Source organism: Echeneis naucrates, chromosome 7 (genome assembly GCF_900963305.1).
Source record: "Echeneis naucrates chromosome 7, fEcheNa1.1, whole genome shotgun sequence".
In the NCBI taxonomy this organism is placed as follows: Eukaryota; Metazoa; Chordata; class Actinopteri; order Carangiformes; family Echeneidae; genus Echeneis; species Echeneis naucrates.
In genome coordinates this window covers 23,855,969-23,864,060 of record NC_042517.1, presented here as the reverse complement: position 1 = coordinate 23,864,060, position 8,092 = coordinate 23,855,969, and the positions used below count along the sequence as shown (strand labels likewise).

Genomic DNA, 8,092 nt, shown 5'->3' with positions numbered 1-8,092 from the left:
TAATCGTTTAGTATTTTATTGTAACCATAACAAGAAAGAGTTATATAATGTGGAGAAAGTACTTTTTCCTTCATGCTGTCATTTTCATCTGAGCAAAAGCCCCATGAAATGAAGCAATCTTCACTTGACAGAATGTCACTGGCGCCTTTGCTTAATGAGTACAGGAATGTGAGATTCTTAACCTTCCTGTTGTGTTCAGGTCAAATCTGACCAATTTACGATTTAAAACACTCATAAATATTGCGTTTTACATTAGATTGCTTCAAAGCCTCATGATATCCTCCACAATGTGCACTTTAACATATAAAAGTGATGATCACCACTTTGATTCAATTTGAGTGTTTTAATCAGCCTTGTTACACCTGTGGTGTTCCCGGTCAAAAGTGACCGCCGTAGGAAATGAATGGGTATATGGATTATATTCTTCCATCAAATGAGAAAACATCCCCATACACACCACCCCAACACACACACCCCACACATTTCATGTTGAACAGAGTGAACATGTCTTGTCAGTACACCTCTCTCACTCTGATGCACCAATTCTCCCACGTGAACCACAAATTCCAGACTAATCAACATATTATATCTTCACACAGATCGCCAAAATATAGCTTGATGTTTGCCTTGCACTCCTTTTGCTCTGAGCACAATGAATAGGTGACTTACCATGCAGTTATCAGTCAGACAGTCAGATGAAGGGGGCACTGAAGTTGAACCTGAGACAGAGGAGGATGTCTCAGAAGTGGAAGGCAACACTGATTTTGATGCAGACTTGGAGGAGACTGACAAGTCAACAGATGAAGAGGGAGAAGCCCCTGAAGAACAGGCACCTGAATACATATTCCAGTCCAAGTGTGGAGACTTGCTCTGGTCTTCATCCCCCCAGGACAGAGGAAGTAGAGCAAGGGTGGAAGATATCATCAAGATGACGCCAGGGCCAACATGATATATAACATCTCGTGTGGATGACATCAAGTCCAGCTTCCAAAATCCACTGAGGGAAATATACTGGAGATGTGGCGTGTGTTTGGAGAGAACTGGGCCTGGTAGACCTCCAAACCTACATGGGTCTGAAAAGGAAGTGCTATGAGCTCTGTGCCCCTTAGAGACAACAAAGCAAGCCTGAGATGCTGCAAATGTGATGCCTTTGTTTGCAAGGCCCACTCTGACCTGAGTGTCAAATACCACTCATGCATGATATGCACATAAGCAACAAACACACACACACACATTTATTTTGGAATACATTTTCAGTGCTTATTTGTATTTTCACTGCACTTATTCATGCTAGCCATGATTCTGAGACACAGTTCACAGCTAAAGAGTGTGAAATAAAAATTTGAACACGGCAGGAGGGGGAAAAGCAGATGATACAAATACACAAAGTCAGGAGAAAAGCCATTTCCGACAGATCATCACAGAAGATAATACTCCTTTTCACTTGATGGTTCCAAAAGAAGCGTCAACCTGCTGATCAAGGATCATAAATTGTGATAAGTTCGAAATTCATGAGAGCAGAGGAGTGGGCCAGTTATGGCTGGAGAGAAATACACCTCTGATGTGCAACACATGACATAGACAAGAGAGTCACCCTTAACATCAGCTCTAACGTTTTTTTTGTGTTTAATTACCCTGCATCTGTGACACAATTCTGTCCATGAAGTGCACATACTTTATTTTCATGTAAATCTATTCTCCCAATGAAGTGTCTCCTTACTTATTCAGTGTCATCTCATGCTAATCAGAGCCATTGTTTATAAGACCTTTAATACCTAATCAAACCATTTACATTCACCTACCGCGTGTCCATTTCTCAATGAGCTGCTGTAATACAGTACACATCAAAGCACATTCTCCATGTTCTGTTTCTCAAAATCTCCTCCACTCACTGTTACTTAGACCTGGCAAGAGCTGGCAAGAGTATGACAAGAGCTGCATCTCATCTCATGGACCTTCCTCCTCCACGCACTCCTCATTCATTTATCATCCTCCTTTAGTCTTCTTTCATGTTCACTCATGAAATTTCAATGATGCATATTTCATCAGCAAATAAATATAATGGCGGATAATTTCTATCAAGTGCCTGCATCTTCACAAAAACCCTTAACACCTGGGAAATGATTTACGGAGGTTTGAGCTCAGATTTTAGACTGCTTCGCTGGGGACAAATATGTAAAGAGCAGATTTTTTGGGTCACTGCTCCATGTTAGTCATTAGCAACCTCCACAGAATTATCTATTTCAAATCAACATAGCATATCTACTCTTGCTGTAGTTCTATCTACAGATGGAAAGTAGTGCTTCACTGCCATTCTGCATTTCTCTCACCTGTCTATTGTGGAAGTGTAGCATTTGACCAATCGCATGACCAATCGCATGTGATACCAGCCATGTTATGACTTGGCTGTGGATGCAAATATTATATAAAACAACTGTATCATTAGAAAGTAATGCAGCCACCCCTGTTTTTATTTTGAATAGAAGTATGGATTCTTTGCTTTGTAAAGTATCAATGCAACAACATAAAAAAGAAGCCAACTGAAAATCACTCAATAAAATCAAAAATCAGTCCTGAGTGACTGTACCCCCACCACCCTCCACTTCTTTGTGGTGCATGCTTTAAACGTTCTGCAGCATGTGCTTTAATGAAGTCCTCAGTTGCAGTTCTGTCATACTGCATAACTGTCAGGGGTGGTGAAGGTGAATGCAGGCACAAAAGGGGAAGCAAGGCAGAGGTACAGAGTCCAGTAAGGCAAGAGCTTTAATCCAAATGGAGGCAGTGGGTCATAAACAAAAAAGCTGGCGGGATCAGGCAGACAAAACACGCAGAAGAATCCAACGTCAAAAAACAATCCGGTCATGCACTGGGACCCAGACGGCTGGTCCTGACAGGTTTCACCCTGGATACCTGAAACCTCATAGTGCGAGGGAGACGAAGACGAACAGCAGTTGGGCTGATGAGCCTCAAGATTGGGAATGGGCCGACAAATCTGGGACCCAGTTTATGGTACTCCCCCCGAACAGGTAAGTCACGGGTGGAGAGCCACACCTTTTGTACCACACAATAGGGAGGAGCTGGGGTATGATGACAGTCAGCAGCTCTTTGATATCCTGCATTGGTGTGCAGCAGAGTTGCCCGGGCTCTCTTCCAGGTGCGGCGACAACAGTGAACCAGAGCTTGGGCTGATGGGACAGAGACCTCCCCCTCAACATCAGGAAAGAGTGGGGGTTGGTAGCCGTACACACATTGGAAGGGTGACATGCCTGTGGATGCAACTGGGAGAGAGTTGTGGGCATACTCCACCCAGATGAGCTGCCAGGACCAACTGGAAGGATTCTGGGAAGTGATACACCGCAGAACTGAAACAGAACTGCCTCAACTGTTTCCTGAATGGAGGACAGCTAAGGGTTGCCTCTGAGGGAGGTAACCCTATGTGCAATAGACATGATCTGCATGTCCATCAGACGTCTAATGTTTAGTGGGGCCAGTCACGCTGATAAAGAAAATTAAGATGTCTGCATGATTAACACTCCATGAAAGATGACTTAGATAGGCATAATTGTTTCCATGTGTGTACTCATGCTTAGCCCACTTTGAATTACTTTCATTTGTGGGTGAGCAGTTGTGCAATTTTAGTATTGCTCATACTGTTGTCTAATGTCAAACATGTTATCTGTTATATACAATGAGCACATAATTAAAAACTCAACACGCTAAAAAGACTGCTGACCTCTGGGTAGTTTTTTTATTAATTTGACTATATTTGGTTTATGTACTCCAAAGTGTTAAAAATGCAGTCATCAAACCCCAGCTTAAAAAGCCTAATCTTGATCCAGATGTTTTGGCAAACTATAGACCCATATCGAACCTTCCATTCATTTCTGAAATCATTGAGTAAGCCGGAGCAAAACAATTACACAAACACCTGGATGGGAACAGTTTGCTTGAAGAGTTTCAGTCAGGATTTAGAGCTCATCACAGCACAGAAACAGCGCTAGTTAAAGTCTCCAATGATATTCTAACTGCTTCAGACAACGGATCAGCCTCCATACTTCTCTTAGATCTCAGTGTTGCATTCAATACCATAGATCATAATATTTTACTACAGAGAGTGGAACATGAAATTGGAATTAACCCTTGTGTGGTGTTCGGGTCTGTGGGACCTGTTTTCATTTTTTATTAAAAGAAAAATGATACAATGAATAAATTTTTCAAACTGAGACTCACTGGCTTTGGCTCATTTTCTGTGAAGAACATATATCAGAATACATATTTAATGAACACACACCATACATCCCCCCTACACATTTCTATTACATAAAAGATGTCCAGGTCCACTGGACCCGGGGCTAATAGAAGTGTGGAAATTGATGTTTTGTGTACCACACACCCACACATGCACACACACACACACACACACACACACACACACACACACACACACACACACACACACACTCTGCACAGAGGGCCCTGGAATTGATTTTGGAAGAGAGAGAAGTTTTTGATGATGATGTAGAGGGAGATGATTCAGAAGAAGAGGTTTCAGAATTTGAGGATCACATTTCTGAAAATTCAGAGTCTGAAAGTGACTCTGAAGAAGATGATGAGATTGAGCATCAGCTAGTTCCAAAGCAAAGATGAGCCACAGGACCAGGCCGTCAGCAGCCAGCCCCAGGACCAAGCAGTCAGCAGCCAGCCCCAGGCCCAGAACAAGCCAGTCAGCATGGAGCAAGTGAGGAAATATGGATGTCAAAAAATTCTGAAATTGAATGGTCTCCTCGCCCAAGAAAAGAGCCACCCCGGAAGGCTGCCAATGTGATAAGGATGCAACCAGGGCCAACACGGATGGCAGTTACTCACATTCAGGACATCAAGTCTTCTTTTGAGCTTTTCATCCCAGATTCCATCCAGGAAATTTTTCTTGACTGCACTAATTTAGAAGAAAGACGTGTTTTTGGAGAGAGGTGGAAGGAAATGGACCAAACCCAATTACATGCTTACTTTGGAGTTCTCATCCTTGCTGGAGTTTTCAGGTCTAAAGGGGAATCCGCAGAATCCCTGTGGGATGCAGAAACTGGCAGAGAAATTTTCCGTGCAACAATGTCTCTGGAAAACTTTCACATCATTTCCAGGATTATCCGCTTTGACAACCGAGATGACAGACCAGCTCGACGGCAGAGAGACAAACTAGCTGCCATCAGGACAGTGTGGGACAAAGGGGTGTGCGCCGCCTCCCCCTGCTGTACAACCCTGGGTCAAATGTCACCATTGATGAACAGCTGATGCCATTTAGGGGTCGCTGCCCCTTTCGGCAGTATATACCATCTAAAGTAAGTATGGTATAAAGATCTGGGCTGCCTGTGATGCCACTTCCTCATATGCTTGGAACTTACAAGTCTACACAGGGAAACCTGATGGAGGAAAAACAGGTCAGAGCTCCCACCTCAACTGCTGACTTCAAAGAACAGGCCTGTCAAGTCTTCCAAGTTTGCATACACGGCTGACACATCCCTGGTATCCTATGTGCCAAAGAAAGGCAAGAATGTGGTACTCATGAGTACACTGCACGGGGATGGAAGAATCTGTGACCAGGAACATCACAAACCAGAGATCATCATGGATTATAATGCCACAAAAGGAGGGGTAGACAACATGGACAAGCTGGTGACGGCCTACAGCTGCAAACAGAGGACTCTACGCTGGCCACTGGTGATATTCTTTGACATGTTGGACATCTCAGCGTACAATGCCTTTGTCATTTGGATGGCACTGAACCCAGAGTGGAAACGAGTGAAGCTCCAGAAAAGACGGCTCTTTCTTGAGGATCTGGGAAAGGCATTGGTGAGACCACAAATTGAGAGAAGAAAACATATCCCCAGAACCCCAGCCTCTGCAGCCATGGTGAGGAGGATTCAGGAGGAGAATGCTGGTGCCCTGTCCACCCAACCGACAGAACCACAATCTGCAGAGCCTGAAGTAAGTGTGTGATGCTGTTGCAGTACATGTCTGGCACTCATGTCTTGTGAGAGAGGGAGAGAGAGAGAGAGAGAGAGAGAGAGGTGTTCGTAAAATTCCTGATCTTTTCATTATTCTAGGTTGTGAACACCAGCAACAAGAAGAAGCGGTGCCAAGTGTGCGGACCCAAGATGGACAGGAAAACACGATATACATGCATCAAGTGCAACAAGTATATCTGCAACACACACACAGTAAAGCTCTGCCCCTCATGTGTTGTATAGGCTAGTGGCTAAAGGCCATGTGTTCAATGGGGCTGATGTGTTGTCTTGACTGATATGTTTACTCTGTGTTCATGTGTTCAGCTTGTGTTGTGCACCTGAATGGGTTAAATTCCAAGTTCAAAGAAATAAAAGTCAGTAGTTTTGAAAACCTTACTTCACTTGTAAATTTGTTTCCACTCACATCTTGATTTTAATTGATTTTCTTTCTTATATTTTAAATAATAAGTTATAAATGTGACCTAACAAAGGTAAAGGGCAAATATTAACCATATATATAGTTTATACTGCTTGTAATTGGGATAAGGTAAACATCTGTTCAGTATTTTAACATAAAAGTGTTTGATTGTGAGGCATTAAAAGCCACAAAATGCAACGGGTCCATCAGACCCACAAACGCTGGCTGAGTAACAACAATATGAACACAAGGGTTAAAGGAACTGCACCGAAGTGGTTCAAATCTACTTATCAGATAGACATCAGTTTGTTCATGTTAACAACAGCTCCTCCTCATGCACTGTAATCATTTATGGAGTTCCACAGGGCTCAGTATTTGGTCATCAAATTAGTCTGGATGGCTTTACTTTGGCTTCCAGCTCCACTGTAAGAAACCTTGGAGTAACCTTTGACCAGGAAAGGTCCTTTGTCCCTCACATAAAACAAGTCAATAGGACAGCTTTCTTCCACCTGAGAAACATTAGAAAAATCAGAAACACCTTCTCTCAGGATGATGCAGAAAAACTAGTCTATGCATTTGTAACTTCTAGGCTGGACTATTTTAACTCATTACTATCTGGATGTCCAAACAAATCTCTGAAAGGCCTTCTGTTGTTTCAGAATGCTGCTGCACGTGTCAGATCTCTGTGTTTATATTCCTGGACTTCCTGTCTTAATTTTGCAACTTGTGTTTATTCCTGCCATGGTTCACCACTTTTGTCAAGTTCCTTTGTTCTGTTTCCCACCAATAATCTCCACTCCTGTTACTGCCAGTATTTAGTTCCATGGTTCACGCCCATTCCTATGCCAGATTGTCATTGTTGGCAGACGACTACAGGGTCATGAACAAGCTCTTACGAGGCTGCTTGGGAGGGAACAACAGGATTCTTTCCGAACATCCGAGGGAGAGGAGCTCCAGCTCTTCACTGCCCAGATCCAGCAGATATTTGATGACACCCGAAACCCTATTACACTGGAACCTGCTGCACCTCCACCACCAGCCTCAGCCAAAACCAACTGCTCGCCATGAACCTCTGTCTCCTGCCATCGAGAAGTATGATGACTCCCCAGGTACCTGTTGACCTTTCCTGACATTGTGCTCACTCACTTTCGAGCTGCAAATCAGTTCTTTTCCAACTCATTGCCTTTTTATCTGTTGCTCCATTTCTGTGAATCTTTCTTTTTTTTCTGCAGCTTTAGTTTCATGCAAAAAAAGTGAAGCAATATAGTATCAACCAATATGTTCATTTTGCCCTGGACCTGGTCCAAAACATGTGGGGCACCAATTAAATCTGAGACAATACTGCTGAATTATTTGATCAAGGTAAAATGTGTGCAGCACAGTGGCGTGGTTAGCATTGTCACCCCGCAATAAGAAGGTCGCAGGTTTGGTTCTCAGCCAGGGTCCTTTCTGTGCGGAGTTTGCATGTTTTCCGCATGTCTGTGTGGGTTTCCTCCAGGTACTAAGACGTGCATGTCTAGTTTAACTGGTGGCCCTAAATTGTCCGTAGGTGTGAGTGTGAGTGATTGTTTGTCTTTGTGTGTTGGCCCTGTAATGGACTAGCGACCTCTCCACCCTGGAAACAGAAAAACGGTACGAAACAGATGGTAAAATGTGTCACCAAATTGTTATG

At 43.3% G+C, this 8,092-nt stretch overlaps 1 pseudogene; it reads left to right on the top strand.

Moving 5' to 3' along the window:
* The first annotated feature begins 670 nt into the window (after positions 1 to 670).
* Positions 671 to 7,488, top strand: LOC115045900 (uncharacterized; annotated as a pseudogene).
* The last annotated feature ends 604 nt before the right edge of the window (positions 7,489 to 8,092 follow it).